At 45.7% G+C, this 14,887-nt stretch overlaps 15 non-coding genes across 15 annotated transcripts; 8 read left to right on the top strand and 7 right to left on the bottom strand.

Annotated features, from left to right (window-relative positions):
* Nucleotides 1–482: 482 nt before the first annotated feature.
* TRNAR-ACG (transfer RNA arginine (anticodon ACG)) lies at nucleotides 483–555 on the top strand. Its single transcript has one exon. It is a non-coding gene; the product is annotated as a tRNA-Arg (tRNA).
* A 1,025-nt stretch (nucleotides 556–1,580) lies between these two features.
* Nucleotides 1,581–1,687, bottom strand: LOC144764755 (U6 spliceosomal RNA). Its single transcript, XR_013596785.1, has one exon. It is a non-coding gene; the product is annotated as a U6 spliceosomal RNA (small nuclear RNA).
* A 732-nt stretch (nucleotides 1,688–2,419) lies between these two features.
* On the top strand, nucleotides 2,420–2,492 carry TRNAR-ACG (transfer RNA arginine (anticodon ACG)). The gene has a single exon. It is a non-coding gene; the product is annotated as a tRNA-Arg (tRNA).
* A 1,015-nt stretch (nucleotides 2,493–3,507) lies between these two features.
* Nucleotides 3,508–3,614, bottom strand: LOC144764754 (U6 spliceosomal RNA). The gene has a single exon (XR_013596784.1). It is a non-coding gene; the product is annotated as a U6 spliceosomal RNA (small nuclear RNA).
* Nucleotides 3,615–4,344: 730 nt separating this feature from the next.
* On the top strand, nucleotides 4,345–4,417 carry TRNAR-ACG (transfer RNA arginine (anticodon ACG)). Its single transcript has one exon. It is a non-coding gene; the product is annotated as a tRNA-Arg (tRNA).
* Nucleotides 4,418–5,442: 1,025 nt separating this feature from the next.
* Nucleotides 5,443–5,549, bottom strand: LOC144764753 (U6 spliceosomal RNA). The gene has a single exon (XR_013596783.1). It is a non-coding gene; the product is annotated as a U6 spliceosomal RNA (small nuclear RNA).
* A 728-nt stretch (nucleotides 5,550–6,277) lies between these two features.
* Nucleotides 6,278–6,350, top strand: TRNAR-ACG (transfer RNA arginine (anticodon ACG)). The gene has a single exon. It is a non-coding gene; the product is annotated as a tRNA-Arg (tRNA).
* A 1,025-nt stretch (nucleotides 6,351–7,375) lies between these two features.
* On the bottom strand, nucleotides 7,376–7,482 carry LOC144764752 (U6 spliceosomal RNA). Its single transcript, XR_013596782.1, has one exon. It is a non-coding gene; the product is annotated as a U6 spliceosomal RNA (small nuclear RNA).
* Nucleotides 7,483–8,210: 728 nt separating this feature from the next.
* Nucleotides 8,211–8,283, top strand: TRNAR-ACG (transfer RNA arginine (anticodon ACG)). Its single transcript has one exon. It is a non-coding gene; the product is annotated as a tRNA-Arg (tRNA).
* Nucleotides 8,284–9,308: 1,025 nt separating this feature from the next.
* On the bottom strand, nucleotides 9,309–9,415 carry LOC144764750 (U6 spliceosomal RNA). The gene has a single exon (XR_013596781.1). It is a non-coding gene; the product is annotated as a U6 spliceosomal RNA (small nuclear RNA).
* Nucleotides 9,416–10,145: 730 nt separating this feature from the next.
* TRNAR-ACG (transfer RNA arginine (anticodon ACG)) lies at nucleotides 10,146–10,218 on the top strand. Its single transcript has one exon. It is a non-coding gene; the product is annotated as a tRNA-Arg (tRNA).
* Nucleotides 10,219–11,233: 1,015 nt separating this feature from the next.
* On the bottom strand, nucleotides 11,234–11,340 carry LOC144764816 (U6 spliceosomal RNA). Its single transcript, XR_013596845.1, has one exon. It is a non-coding gene; the product is annotated as a U6 spliceosomal RNA (small nuclear RNA).
* Nucleotides 11,341–12,072: 732 nt separating this feature from the next.
* On the top strand, nucleotides 12,073–12,145 carry TRNAR-ACG (transfer RNA arginine (anticodon ACG)). Its single transcript has one exon. It is a non-coding gene; the product is annotated as a tRNA-Arg (tRNA).
* Nucleotides 12,146–13,172: 1,027 nt separating this feature from the next.
* On the bottom strand, nucleotides 13,173–13,279 carry LOC144764749 (U6 spliceosomal RNA). Its single transcript, XR_013596780.1, has one exon. It is a non-coding gene; the product is annotated as a U6 spliceosomal RNA (small nuclear RNA).
* A 713-nt stretch (nucleotides 13,280–13,992) lies between these two features.
* On the top strand, nucleotides 13,993–14,065 carry TRNAR-ACG (transfer RNA arginine (anticodon ACG)). Its single transcript has one exon. It is a non-coding gene; the product is annotated as a tRNA-Arg (tRNA).
* Nucleotides 14,066–14,887: the final 822 nt, after the last annotated feature.

Below are 14,887 nucleotides of genomic sequence, written 5' to 3'. Positions count from 1 at the left end.
GGAGCATTGTGACATCACGCTGCCTGTGGAACTTTGATATTAAAGGCGAAACAGCTGCACAGTAGGTTAGGTGAAGTGCTCTGAGTGTGGAAAGGCAGCATGCTTGGGTCCCTGGACAAGGTGAGCCTACGACAAGGTGTCTGAATTTTAACCCCTATTGTAATATTAAACTCCCTTTTGTTGTACCCGCCTACTTACTAAGGAGTTCACAAGCTCAGCCCCACACAGACCTGGAGCTGATTATGTTAACCCAGAGTATTTAAGAAACTGAACCTGATCTAAAAGATTTTCTCGGATCTAGGACCATTTTGCCTAGCTTTTAGGTCCTTCCTTCTCCTAATGTCCTTTGTACAACTTAGGAAAACCTCACAGAACAGACTTTCAGGTGGTCAGATGGGTTTTCTTGTGCCTTCACACACACACACACACACACACACGCTTTCTAGCCCTCTTAAGGACAAAAAGATAGGTGCAAATACATAGGGCCAGTGGCGCAATGGATAACGCGTCTGACTACGGATCAGAAGATTGTAGGTTCGACTCCTATCTGGCTCGGAAGGGTTGTAGGTCTCTTTTTCATTATGTTCCTGTGGTATTCTTATTTACCTCAGACTTAATGTAGGTTCAATATTCTCCAGCAGGACTCATCCAGCAGTTGTTCCACGGTAGAGCTGCAGTAATAGGACCACGGCTAGTTAAACGTTTCCCATTTGCTGCTGGACTCTACATGACGGCCGTCACGTGGTGTGCTGCTTTTGTATTTCAACATGGGTCCCTGATTCTCTTAACTACATAAAAAAGCTTGTTGACAAAAGTGTGTGTGCGCGCGAGGGTCTGTGGACGCAGGCAGGTGTGTGCAATTGAATGCTTACCCATTTACATTTGTGAGAGGGACAAACCAACTCCTTGTGGGCTGCAGGCTTACAACTGGTAGCCCCAGTAGCCATGCAGAACCACAGTTAAGGAGAGAGAGGAAGTTGGTCCATTATTAGAGAAGAACCATGAGCATCTTGCCCTGCTACCTTCTTCCCCTCTCAGCCACGATCGGCCACGATCGGCCAAGACCTCTCTATTAGGACGGAGGGTGAACATTTCTTGGACCTCAGAAACTTAGGGATGTAGACCCAATATGTCCTCCAAGCGCCTAGAGACCTGGTGCCCAATCTGGCATGGTGTTTTTCAGCATACCCGACCAATCTGGTTGCAAGGCAGATTTTAACAGTACTGCTGAAAAGGGACTCCCAGGCATCCCGGAGGCCATCATTTGCATAGGCCCTGCCCTTCTCTTTATCCTGCTTCCCACAAAGCAACTCATCACTAGCAGCAGTATAGATTTGGAGGTGGTGAAGAATAATGACAGGGAGGCTGAAAAAGAGAAAGAAAAGTCCCAGAAGTCCAGCAGGCTTCCTTGTAAAATGCTGCTGGACATAGAGCGCACCTTCTTTACTGCAAGGCAAATACATTAAAAATGTTGAGGAGAGACAATTTAAAAATACATATTACATGACACAGGACTGGAACCTGCTTTATTATTTCAATAAGTCTTGAAAACAAAGAAGATTTCTCTCCTAAAAGCTGTTAAAAATATGGAACGCTTCACGAATTTGCGTGTCATCCTTGCGCAGGGGCCATGCTAATCTTCTCTGTATCGTTCCAATTTTAGTATATGTGCTGCCGAAGCGAGCACACTTTATTGATGAACTGACAATGTTTATAAACTCTCTAAATCCACAGTCTCTAGACATAGGGTGGCCTGGCAGAGATGCTCAGATGGCCAGTAAGCATTCAAATCTGAGCCAATGGGCAAAAATGTATGAAGAGTAGCAATCCATTATTCTTCACTGCATTCGTGGTCCAAGACTTCACACACCGTAAGTATGTAGATTATGCCAGGGTTGCAAAGGCTCATGGTTTGGGCTACAGACAAGGAGCATTGTGACATCACGCTGCCTGTGGAACTTTGATATTAAAGGCGAAACAGCTGCACAGTAGGTTAGGTGAAGTGCTCTGAGTGTGGAAAGGCAGCATGCTTGGGTCCCTGGACAAGGTGAGCCTACGACAAGGTGTCTGAATTTTAACCCCTATTGTAATATTAAACTCCCTTTTGTTGTACCCGCCTACTTACTAAGGAGTTCACAAGCTCAGCCCCACACAGACCTGGAGCTGATTATGTTAACCCAGAGTATTTAAGAAACTGAGCCTGATCTAAAAGATTTTCTTGGATCTAGGACCATTTTGCCTAGCTTTTAGGTCCTTCCTTCTCCTAAAGTCCTTTGTACAACTTAGGAAAACCTCACAGAACAGACTTTCAGGTGGTCAGATGGGTTTCCTTGTGCCTTCACACACACACACACACACACACACACACACACACGCTTTCTAGCCCTCTTAAGGACAAAAAGATAGGTGCGAATACATAGGGCCAGTGGCGCAATGGATAACGCGTCTGACTACGGATCAGAAGATTGTAGGTTCGACTCCTATCTGGCTCGGAAGGGTTGTAGGTCTCTTTTTCATTATGTTCCTGTGGTATTCTTATTTACCTCAGACTTAATGTAGGTTCAATATTCTCCAGCAGGACTCATCCAGCAGTTGTTCCACGGTAGAGCTGCAGTAATAGGACCACGGCTAGTTAAACGTTTCCCATTTGCTGCTGGACTCTACATGACGGCCGTCACGTGGTGTGCTGCTTTTGTATTTCAACATGGGTCCCTGATTCTCTTAACTACATAAAAAAGCTTGTTGACAAAAGTGTGTGTGCGCGCGAGGGTCTGTGGACGCAGGCAGGTGTGTGCAATTGAATGCTTACCCATTTACATTTGTGAGAGGGACAAACCAACTCCTTGTGGGCTGCAGGCTTACAACTGGTAGCCCCAGTAGCCAGGCAGAACCACAGTTAAGGAGAGAGAGGAAGTTGGTCCATTATTAGAGAAGAACCATGAGCATTTTGCCCTGCTACCTTCTTCCCCTCTCAGCCACGATCGGCCACGATCTCTCTATTAGGGCGGAGGGTGAACATTTCTTGGACCTCAGAAACTTAGGGATGTAGACCCAATATGTCCTCCAAGCGCCTAGAGACCTGGTGCCCAATCTGGCATGGTGTTTTTCAGCATACCCGACCAATCTGGTTGCAAGGCAGATTTTAACAGTACTGCTGAAAAGGGACTCCCAGGCATCCCTGAGGCCATCATTTGCATAGGCCCTGCCCTTCTCTTTATCCTGCTTCCCACAAAGCAACTCATCACTAGCAGCAGTATAGATTTGGAGGTGGTGAAGAATAATGACAGGGAGGCTGAAAAAGAGAAAGAAAAGTCCCAGAAGTCCAGCAGGCTTCCTTGTAAAATGCTGCTGGACATAGAGCGCACCTTCTTTACTGCAAGGCAAATACATTAAAAATGTTGAGGAGAGACAATTTAAAAATACATATTACATGACACAGGACTGGAACCTGCTTTATTATTTCAATAAGTCTTGAAAACAAAGAAGATTTCTCTCCTAAAAGCTGTTAAAAATATGGAACGCTTCACGAATTTGCGTGTCATCCTTGCGCAGGGGCCATGCTAATCTTCTCTGTATCGTTCCAATTTTAGTATATGTGCTGCCGAAGCGAGCACACTTTATTGATGAACTGACAATGTTTATAAACTCTCTAAATCCACAGTCTCTAGACATAGGGTGGCCTGGCAGAGATGCTCAGATGGCCAGTAAGCATTCAAATCTGAGCCAATGGGCAAAAATGTATGAAGAGTAGCAATCCATTATTCTTCACTGCATTCGTGGTCCAAGACTTCACACACCGTAAGTATGTAGATTATGCCAGGGTTGCAAAGGCTCATGGTTTGGGCTACAGACAAGGAGCATTGTGACATCACGCTGCCTGTGGAACTTTGATATTAAAGGCGAAACAGCTGCACAGTAGGTTAGGTGAAGTGCTCTGAGTGTGGAAAGGCAGCATGCTTGGGTCCCTGGACAAGGTGAGCCTACGACAAGGTGTCTGAATTTTAACCCCTATTGTAATATTAAACTCCCTTTTGTTGTACCCGCCTACTTACTAAGGAGTTCACAAGCTCAGCCCCACACAGACCTGGAGCTGATTATGTTAACCCAGAGTATTTAAGAAACTGAGCCTGATCTAAAAGATTTTCTCGGATCTAGGACCATTTTGCCTAGCTTTTAGGTCCTTCCTTCTCCTAAAGTCCTTTGTACAACTTAGGAAAACCTCACAGAACAGACTTTCAGGTGGTCAGATGGGTTTCCTTGTGCCTTCACACACACACACACACACACACACACACACACGCTTTCTAGCCCTCTTAAGGACAAAAAGATAGGTGCAAATACATAGGGCCAGTGGCGCAATGGATAACGCGTCTGACTACGGATCAGAAGATTGTAGGTTCGACTCCTATCTGGCTCGGAAGGGTTGTAGGTCTCTTTTTCATTATGTTCCTGTGGTATTCTTATTTACCTCAGACTTAATGTAGGTTCAATATTCTCCAGCAGGACTCATCCAGCAGTTGTTCCACGGTAGAGCTGCAGTAATAGGACCACGGCTAGTTAAACGTTTCCCATTTGCTGCTGGACTCTACATGACGGCCGTCACGTGGTGTGCTGCTTTTGTATTTCAACATGGGTCCCTGATTCTCTTTACTACATAAAAAAGCTTGTTGACAAAAGTGTGTGTGCGCGCGAGGGTCTGTGGACGCAGGCAGGTGTGTGCAATTGAATGCTTACCCATTTACATTTGTGAGAGGGACAAACCAACTCCTTGTGGGCTGCAGGCTTACAACTGGTAGCCCCAGTAGCCATGCAGAACCACAGTTAAGGAGAGAGAGAAAGTTGGTCCATTATTAGAGAAGAACCATGAGCATCTTGCCCTGCTACCTTCTTCCCCTCTCAGCCACGATCGGCCACGATCGGCCAAGACCTCTTTATTAGGGCGGAGGGTGAACATTTCTTGGACCTCAGAAACTTAGGGATGTAGACCCAATATGTCCTCCAAGCGCCTAGAGACCTGGTGCCCAATCTGGCATGGTGTTTTTCAGCATACCCGACCAATCTGGTTGCAAGGCAGATTTTAACAGTACTGCTGAAAAGGGACTCCCAGGCATCCCGGAGGCCATCATTTGCATAGGCCCTGCCCTTCTCTTTATCCTGCTTCCCACAAAGCAACTCATCACTAGCAGCAGTATAGATTTGGAGGTGGTGAAGAATAATGACAGGGAGGCTGAAAAAGAGAAAGAAAAGTCCCAGAAGTCCAGCAGGCTTCCTTGTAAAATGCTGCTGGACATAGAGCGCACCTTCTTTACTGCAAGGCAAATACATTAAAAATGTTGAGGAGAGACAATTTAAAAATACATATTACATGACACAGGACTGGAACCTGCTTTATTATTTCAATAAGTCTTGAAAACAAAGAAGATTTCTCTCCTAAAAGCTGTTAAAAATATGGAACGCTTCACGAATTTGCGTGTCATCCTTGCGCAGGGGCCATGCTAATCTTCTCTGTATCGTTCCAATTTTAGTATATGTGCTGCCGAAGCGAGCACACTTTATTGATGAACTGACAATGTTTATAAACTCTCTAAATCCACAGTCTCTAGACATAGGGTGGCCTGGCAGAGATGCTCAGATGGCCAGTAAGCATTCAAATCTGAGCCAATGGGCAAAAATGTATGAAGAGTAGCAATCCATTATTCTTCACTGCATTCGTGGTCCAAGACTTCACACACCGTAAGTATGTAGATTATGCCAGGGTTGCAAAGGCTCATGGTTTGGGCTACAGACAAGGAGCATTGTGACATCACGCTGCCTGTGGAACTTTGATATTAAAGGCGAAACAGCTGCACAGTAGGTTAGGTGAAGTGCTCTGAGTGTGGAAAGGCAGCATGCTTGGGTCCCTGGACAAGGTGAGCCTACGACAAGGTGTCTGAATTTTAACCCCTATTGTAATATTAAACTCCCTTTTGTTGTACCCGCCTACTTACTAAGGAGTTCACAAGCTCAGCCCCACACAGACCTGGAGCTGATTATGTTAACCCAGAGTATTTAAGAAACTGAGCCTGATCTAAAAGATTTTCTCGGATCTAGGACCATTTTGCCTAGCTTTTAGGTCCTTCCTTCTCCTAAAGTCCTTTGTACAACTTAGGAAAACCTCACAGAACAGACTTTCAGGTGGTCAGATGGGTTTCCTTGTGCCTTCACACACACACACACACACACACACACACACGCTTTCTAGCCCTCTTAAGGACAAAAAGATAGGTGCAAATACATAGGGCCAGTGGCGCAATGGATAACGCGTCTGACTACGGATCAGAAGATTGTAGGTTCGACTCCTATCTGGCTCGGAAGGGTTGTAGGTCTCTTTTTCATTATGTTCCTGTGGTATTCTTATTTACCTCAGACTTAATGTAGGTTCAATATTCTCCAGCAGGACTCATCCAGCAGTTGTTCCACGGTAGAGCTGCAGTAATAGGACCACGGCTAGTTAAACGTTTCCCATTTGCTGCTGGACTCTACATGACGGCCGTCACGTGGTGTGCTGCTTTTGTATTTCAACATGGGTCCCTGATTCTCTTAACTACATAAAAAAGCTTGTTGACAAAAGTGTGTGTGCGCGCGAGGGTCTGTGGACGCAGGCAGGTGTGTGCAATTGAATGCTTACCCATTTACATTTGTGAGAGGGACAAACCAACTCCTTGTGGGCTGCAGGCTTACAACTGGTAGCCCCAGTAGCCATGCAGAACCACAGTTAAGGAGAGAGAGAAAGTTGGTCCATTATTAGAGAAGAACCATGAGCATCTTGCCCTGCTACCTTCTTCCCCTCTCAGCCACGATCGGCCACGATCGGCCAAGACCTCTTTATTAGGGCGGAGGGTGAACATTTCTTGGACCTCAGAAACTTAGGGATGTAGACCCAATATGTCCTCCAAGCGCCTAGAGACCTGGTGCCCAATCTGGCATGGTGTTTTTCAGCATACCCGACCAATCTGGTTGCAAGGCAGATTTTAACAGTACTGCTGAAAAGGGACTCCCAGGCATCCCGGAGGCCATCATTTGCATAGGCCCTGCCCTTCTCTTTATCCTGCTTCCCACAAAGCAACTCATCACTAGCAGCAGTATAGATTTGGAGGTGGTGAAGAATAATGACAGGGAGGCTGAAAAAGAGAAAGAAAAGTCCCAGAAGTCCAGCAGGCTTCCTTGTAAAATGCTGCTGGACATAGAGCGCACCTTCTTTACTGCAAGGCAAATACATTAAAAATGTTGAGGAGAGACAATTTAAAAATACATATTACATGACACAGGACTGGAACCTGCTTTATTATTTCAATAAGTCTTGAAAACAAAGAAGATTTCTCTCCTAAAAGCTGTTAAAAATATGGAACGCTTCACGAATTTGCGTGTCATCCTTGCGCAGGGGCCATGCTAATCTTCTCTGTATCGTTCCAATTTTAGTATATGTGCTGCCGAAGCGAGCACACTTTATTGATGAACTGACAATGTTTATAAACTCTCTAAATCCACAGTCTCTAGACATAGGGTGGCCTGGCAGAGATGCTCAGATGGCCAGTAAGCATTCAAATCTGAGCCAATGGGCAAAAATGTATGAAGAGTAGCAATCCATTATTCTTCACTGCATTCGTGGTCCAAGACTTCACACACCGTAAGTATGTAGATTATGCCAGGGTTGCAAAGGCTCATGGTTTGGGCTACAGACAAGGAGCATTGTGACATCACGCTGCCTGTGGAACTTTGATATTAAAGGCGAAACAGCTGCACAGTAGGTTAGGTGAAGTGCTCTGAGTGTGGAAAGGCAGCATGCTTGGGTCCCTGGACAAGGTGAGCCTACGACAAGGTGTCTGAATTTTAACCCCTATTGTAATATTAAACTCCCTTTTGTTGTACCCGCCTACTTACTAAGGAGTTCACAAGCTCAGCCCCACACAGACCTGGAGCTGATTATGTTAACCCAGAGTATTTAAGAAACTGAGCCTGATCTAAAAGATTTTCTCGGATCTAGGACCATTTTGCCTAGCTTTTAGGTCCTTCCTTCTCCTAAAGTCCTTTGTACAACTTAGGAAAACCTCACAGAACAGACTTTCAGGTGGTCAGATGGGTTTCCTTGTGCCTTCACACACACACACACACACACACACACACACGCTTTCTAGCCCTCTTAAGGACAAAAAGATAGGTGCAAATACATAGGGCCAGTGGCGCAATGGATAACGCGTCTGACTACGGATCAGAAGATTGTAGGTTCGACTCCTATCTGGCTCGGAAGGGTTGTAGGTCTCTTTTTCATTATGTTCCTGTGGTATTCTTATTTACCTCAGACTTAATGTAGGTTCAATATTCTCCAGCAGGACTCATCCAGCAGTTGTTCCACGGTAGAGCTGCAGTAATAGGACCACGGCTAGTTAAACGTTTCCCATTTGCTGCTGGACTCTACATGACGGCCGTCACGTGGTGTGCTGCTTTTGTATTTCAACATGGGTCCCTGATTCTCTTAACTACATAAAAAAGCTTGTTGACAAAAGTGTGTGTGCGCGCGAGGGTCTGTGGACGCAGGCAGGTGTGTGCAATTGAATGCTTACCCATTTACATTTGTGAGAGGGACAAACCAACTCCTTGTGGGCTGCAGGCTTACAACTGGTAGCCCCAGTAGCCATGCAGAACCACAGTTAAGGAGAGAGAGAAAGTTGGTCCATTATTAGAGAAGAACCATGAGCATCTTGCCCTGCTACCTTCTTCCCCTCTCAGCCACGATCGGCCACGATCGGCCAAGACCTCTTTATTAGGGCGGAGGGTGAACATTTCTTGGACCTCAGAAACTTAGGGATGTAGACCCAATATGTCCTCCAAGCGCCTAGAGACCTGGTGCCCAATCTGGCATGGTGTTTTTCAGCATACCCGACCAATCTGGTTGCAAGGCAGATTTTAACAGTACTGCTGAAAAGGGACTCCCAGGCATCCCGGAGGCCATCATTTGCATAGGCCCTGCCCTTCTCTTTATCCTGCTTCCCACAAAGCAACTCATCACTAGCAGCAGTATAGATTTGGAGGTGGTGAAGAATAATGACAGGGAGGCTGAAAAAGAGAAAGAAAAGTCCCAGAAGTCCAGCAGGCTTCCTTGTAAAATGCTGCTGGACATAGAGCGCACCTTCTTTACTGCAAGGCAAATACATTAAAAATGTTGAGGAGAGACAATTTAAAAATACATATTACATGACACAGGACTGGAACCTGCTTTATTATTTCAATAAGTCTTGAAAACAAAGAAGATTTCTCTCCTAAAAGCTGTTAAAAATATGGAACGCTTCACGAATTTGCGTGTCATCCTTGCGCAGGGGCCATGCTAATCTTCTCTGTATCGTTCCAATTTTAGTATATGTGCTGCCGAAGCGAGCACACTTTATTGATGAACTGACAATGTTTATAAACTCTCTAAATCCACAGTCTCTAGACATAGGGTGGCCTGGCAGAGATGCTCAGATGGCCAGTAAGCATTCAAATCTGAGCCAATGGGCAAAAATGTATGAAGAGTAGCAATCCATTATTCTTCACTGCATTCGTGGTCCAAGACTTCACACACCGTAAGTATGTAGATTATGCCAGGGTTGCAAAGGCTCATGGTTTGGGCTACAGACAAGGAGCATTGTGACATCACGCTGCCTGTGGAACTTTGATATTAAAGGCGAAACAGCTGCACAGTAGGTTAGGTGAAGTGCTCTGAGTGTGGAAAGGCAGCATGCTTGGGTCCCTGGACAAGGTGAGCCTACGACAAGGTGTCTGAATTTTAACCCCTATTGTAATATTAAACTCCCTTTTGTTGTACCCGCCTACTTACTAAGGAGTTCACAAGCTCAGCCCCACACAGACCTGGAGCTGATTATGTTAACCCAGAGTATTTAAGAAACTGAGCCTGATCTAAAAGATTTTCTCGGATCTAGGACCATTTTGCCTAGCTTTTAGGTCCTTCCTTCTCCTAAAGTCCTTTGTACAACTTAGGAAAACCTCACAGAACAGACTTTCAGGTGGTCAGATGGGTTTCCTTGTGCCTTCACACACACACACACACACACACACACACACACGCTTTCTAGCCCTCTTAAGGACAAAAAGATAGGTGCGAATACATAGGGCCAGTGGCGCAATGGATAACGCGTCTGACTACGGATCAGAAGATTGTAGGTTCGACTCCTATCTGGCTCGGAAGGGTTGTAGGTCTCTTTTTCATTATGTTCCTGTGGTATTCTTATTTACCTCAGACTTAATGTAGGTTCAATATTCTCCAGCAGGACTCATCCAGCAGTTGTTCCACGGTAGAGCTGCAGTAATAGGACCACGGCTAGTTAAACGTTTCCCATTTGCTGCTGGACTCTACATGACGGCCGTCACGTGGTGTGCTGCTTTTGTATTTCAACATGGGTCCCTGATTCTCTTAACTACATAAAAAAGCTTGTTGACAAAAGTGTGTGTGCGCGCGAGGGTCTGTGGACGCAGGCAGGTGTGTGCAATTGAATGCTTACCCATTTACATTTGTGAGAGGGACAAACCAACTCCTTGTGGGCTGCAGGCTTACAACTGGTAGCCCCAGTAGCCAGGCAGAACCACAGTTAAGGAGAGAGAGGAAGTTGGTCCATTATTAGAGAAGAACCATGAGCATCTTGCCCTGCTACCTTCTTCCCCTCTCAGCCACGATCGGCCACGATCTCTCTATTAGGGCGGAGGGTGAACATTTCTTGGACCTCAGAAACTTAGGGATGTAGACCCAATATGTCCTCCAAGCGCCTAGAGACCTGGTGCCCAATCTGGCATGGTGTTTTTCAGCATACCCGACCAATCTGGTTGCAAGGCAGATTTTAACAGTACTGCTGAAAAGGGACTCCCAGGCATCCCTGAGGCCATCATTTGCATAGGCCCTGCCCTTCTCTTTATCCTGCTTCCCACAAAGCAACTCATCACTAGCAGCAGTATAGATTTGGAGGTGGTGAAGAATAATGACAGGGAGGCTGAAAAAGAGAAAGAAAAGTCCCAGAAGTCCAGCAGGCTTCCTTGTAAAATGCTGCTGGACATAGAGCGCACCTTCTTTACTGCAAGGCAAATACATTAAAAATGTTGAGGAGAGACAATTTAAAAATACATATTACATGACACAGGACTGGAACCTGCTTTATTATTTCACTAAGTCTTGAAAACAAAGAAGATTTCTCTCCTAAAAGCTGTTAAAAATATGGAACGCTTCACGAATTTGCGTGTCATCCTTGCGCAGGGGCCATGCTAATCTTCTCTGTATCGTTCCAATTTTAGTATATGTGCTGCCGAAGCAAGCACACTTTATTGATGAACTGACAATGTTTATAAACTCTCTAAATCCACAGTCTCTAGACATAGGGTGGCCTGGCAGAGATGCTCAGATGGCCAGTAAGCATTCAAATCTGAGCCAATGGGCAAAAATGTATGAAGAGTAGCAATCCATTATTCTTCACTGCATTCGTGGTCCAAGACTTCACACACTGTAAGTATGTAGATTATGCCAGGGTTGCAAAGGCTCATGGTTTGGGCTACAGACAAGGAGCATTGTGACATCACGCTGCCTGCGGAACTTTGATATTAAAGGCGAAACAGCTGCACAGTAGGTTAGGTGAAGTGCTCTGAGTGTGGAAAGGCAGCATGCTTGGGTCCCTGGACAAGGTGAGCCTACGACAAGGTGTCTGAATTTTAACCCCTATTGTAATATTAAACTCCCTTTTGTTGTACCCGCCTACTTACTAAGGAGTTCACAAGCTCAGCCCCACACAGACCTGGAGCTGATTATGTTAACCCAGAGTATTTAAGAAACTGAGCCTGATCTAAAAGATTTTCTTGGATCTAGGACCATTTTGCCTAGCTTTTAGGTCCTTCCTTCTCCTAAAGTCCTTTGTACAACTTAGGAAAACCTCACAGAACAGACTTTCAGGTGGTCAGATGGGTTTCCTTGTGCCTTCACACACACACACACACACACACACACACACACACGCTTTCTAGCCCTCTTAAGGACAAAAAGATAGGTGCAAATACATAGGGCCAGTGGCGCAATGGATAACGCGTCTGACTACGGATCAGAAGATTGTAGGTTCGACTCCTATCTGGCTCGGAAGGGTTGTAGGTCTCTTTTTCATTATGTTCCTGTGGTATTCTTATTTACCTCAGACTTAATGTAGGTTCAATATTCTCCAGCAGGACTCATCCAGCAGTTGTTCCACGGTAGAGCTGCAGTAATAGGACCACGGCTAGTTAAACGTTTCCCATTTGCTGCTGGACTCTACATGACGGCCGTCACGTGGTGTGCTGCTTTTGTATTTCAACATGGGTCCCTGATTCTCTTAACTACATAAAAAAGCTTGTTGACAAAAGTGTGTGTGCGCGCGCGAGGATCTGTGGACGCAGGCAGGTGTGTGCAATTGAATGCTTACCCATTTACATTTGTGAGAGGGACAAACCAACTCCTTGTGGGCTGCAGGCTTACAACTGGTAGCCCCAGTAGCCATGCAGAACCACAGTTAAGGAGAGAGAGGAAGTTGGTCCATTATTAGAGAAGAACCATGATCATCTTGCCCTGCTACCTTCTTCCCCTCTCAGCCACGATCGGCCACGATCGGCCAAGACCTCTCTATTAGGGCGGAGGGTGAACATTTCTTGGACCTCAGAAACTTAGGGATGTAGACCCAATATGTCCTCCAAGCGCCTAGAGACCTGGTGCCCAATCTGGCATGGTGTTTTTCAGCATACCCGACCAATCTGGTTGCAAGGCAGATTTTAACAGTACTGCTGAAAAGGGACTCCCAGGCATCCCTGAGGCCATCATTTGCATAGGCCCTGCCCTTCTCTTTATCCTGCTTCCCACAAAGCAACTCATCACTAGCAGCAGTATAGATTTGGAGGTGGTGAAGAATAATGACAGGGAGGCTGAAAAAGAGAAAGAAAAGTCCCAGAAGTCCAGCAGGCTTCCTTGTAAAATGCTGCTGGACATAGAGCGCACCTTCTTTACTGCAAGGCAAATACATTAAAAATGTTGAGGAGAGACAATTTAAAAATACATATTACATGACACAGGACTGGAACCTGCTTTATTATTTCAATAAGTCTTGAAAACAAAGAAGATTTCTCTCCTAAAAGCTGTTAAAAATATGGAACGCTTCACGAATTTGCGTGTCATCCTTGCGCAGGGGCCATGCTAATCTTCTCTGTATCGTTCCAATTTTAGTATATGTGCTGCCGAAGCGAGCACACTTTATTGATGAACTGACAATGTTTATAAACTCTCTAAATCCACAGGGTGGCCTGGCAGAGATGCTCAGATGGCCAGTAAGCATTCAAATCTGAGCCAATGGGCAAAAATGTATGAAGAGTAGCAATCCATTATTCTTCACTGCATTCGTGGTCCAAGACTTCACACACCGTAAGTATGTAGATTATGCCAGGGTTGCAAAGGCTCATGGTTTGGGCTACAGACAAGGAGCATTGTGACATCACGCTGCCTGTGGAACTTTGATATTAAAGGCGAAACAGCTGCACAGTAGGTTAGGTGAAGTGCTCTGAGTGTGGAAAGGCAGCATGCTTGGGTCCCTGGACAAGGTGAGCCTACGACAAGGTGTCTGAATTTTAACCCCTATTGTAATATTAAACTCCCTTTTGTTGTACCCGCCTACTTACTAAGGAGTTCACAAGCTCAGCCCCACACAGACCTGGAGCTGATTATGTTAACCCAGAGTATTTAAGAAACTGAGCCTGATCTAAAAGATTTTCTCGGATCTAGGACCATTTTGCCTAGCTTTTAGGTCCTTCCTTCTCCTAAAGTCCTTTGTACAACTTAGGAAAACCTCACAGAACAGACTTTCAGGTGGTCAGATGGGTTTCCTTGTGCCTTCACACACACACACACACACACACACACACGCTTTCTAGCCCTCTTAAGGACAAAAAGATAGGTGCAAATACATAGGGCCAGTGGCGCAATGGATAACGCGTCTGACTACGGATCAGAAGATTGTAGGTTCGACTCCTATCTGGCTCGGAAGGGTTGTAGGTCTCTTTTTCATTATGTTCCTGTGGTATTCTTATTTACCTCAGACTTAATGTAGGTTCAATATTCTCCAGCAGGACTCATCCAGCAGTTGTTCCACGGTAGAGCTGCAGTAATAGGACCACGGCTAGTTAAACGTTTCCCATTTGCTGCTGGACTCTACATGACGGCCGTCACGTGGTGTGCTGCTTTTGTATTTCAACATGGGTCCCTGATTCTCTTAACTACATAAAAAAGCTTGTTGACAAAAGTGTGTGTGCGCGCGAGGGTCTGTGGACGCAGGCAGGTGTGTGCAATTGAATGCTTACCCATTTACATTTGTGAGAGGGACAAACCAACTCCTTGTGGGCTGCAGGCTTACAACTGGTAGCCCCAGTAGCCAGGCAGAACCACAGTTAAGGAGAGAGAGGAAGTTGGTCCATTATTAGAGAAGAACCATGAGCATCTTGCCCTGCTACCTTCTTCCCCTCTCGGCCACGATCGGCCACGATCTCTCTATTAGGGCGGAGGGTGAACATTTCTTGGACCTCAGAAACTTAGGGATGTAGACCCAATATGTCCTCCAAGCGCCTAGAGACCTGGTGCCCAATCTGGCATGGTGTTTTTCAGCATACCCGACCAATCTGGTTGCAAGGCAGATTTTAACAGTACTGCTGAAAAGGGACTCCCAGGCATCCCTGAGGCCATCATTTGCATAGGCCCTGCCCTTCTCTTTATCCTGCTTCCCACAAAGCAACTCATCACTAGCAGCAGTATAGATTTGGAGGTGGTGAAGAATAATGACAGGGAGGCTGAAAAAGAGAAAGAAAAGTC

Source organism: Lissotriton helveticus, chromosome 6, assembly GCF_964261635.1.
Source record: "Lissotriton helveticus chromosome 6, aLisHel1.1, whole genome shotgun sequence".
Lineage (NCBI taxonomy): Eukaryota > Metazoa > Chordata > Amphibia > Caudata > Salamandridae > Lissotriton > Lissotriton helveticus.
The sequence above is the reverse complement of the archived record's forward strand: the minus strand, read 5'-3'. Positions and strand labels throughout refer to the sequence as shown.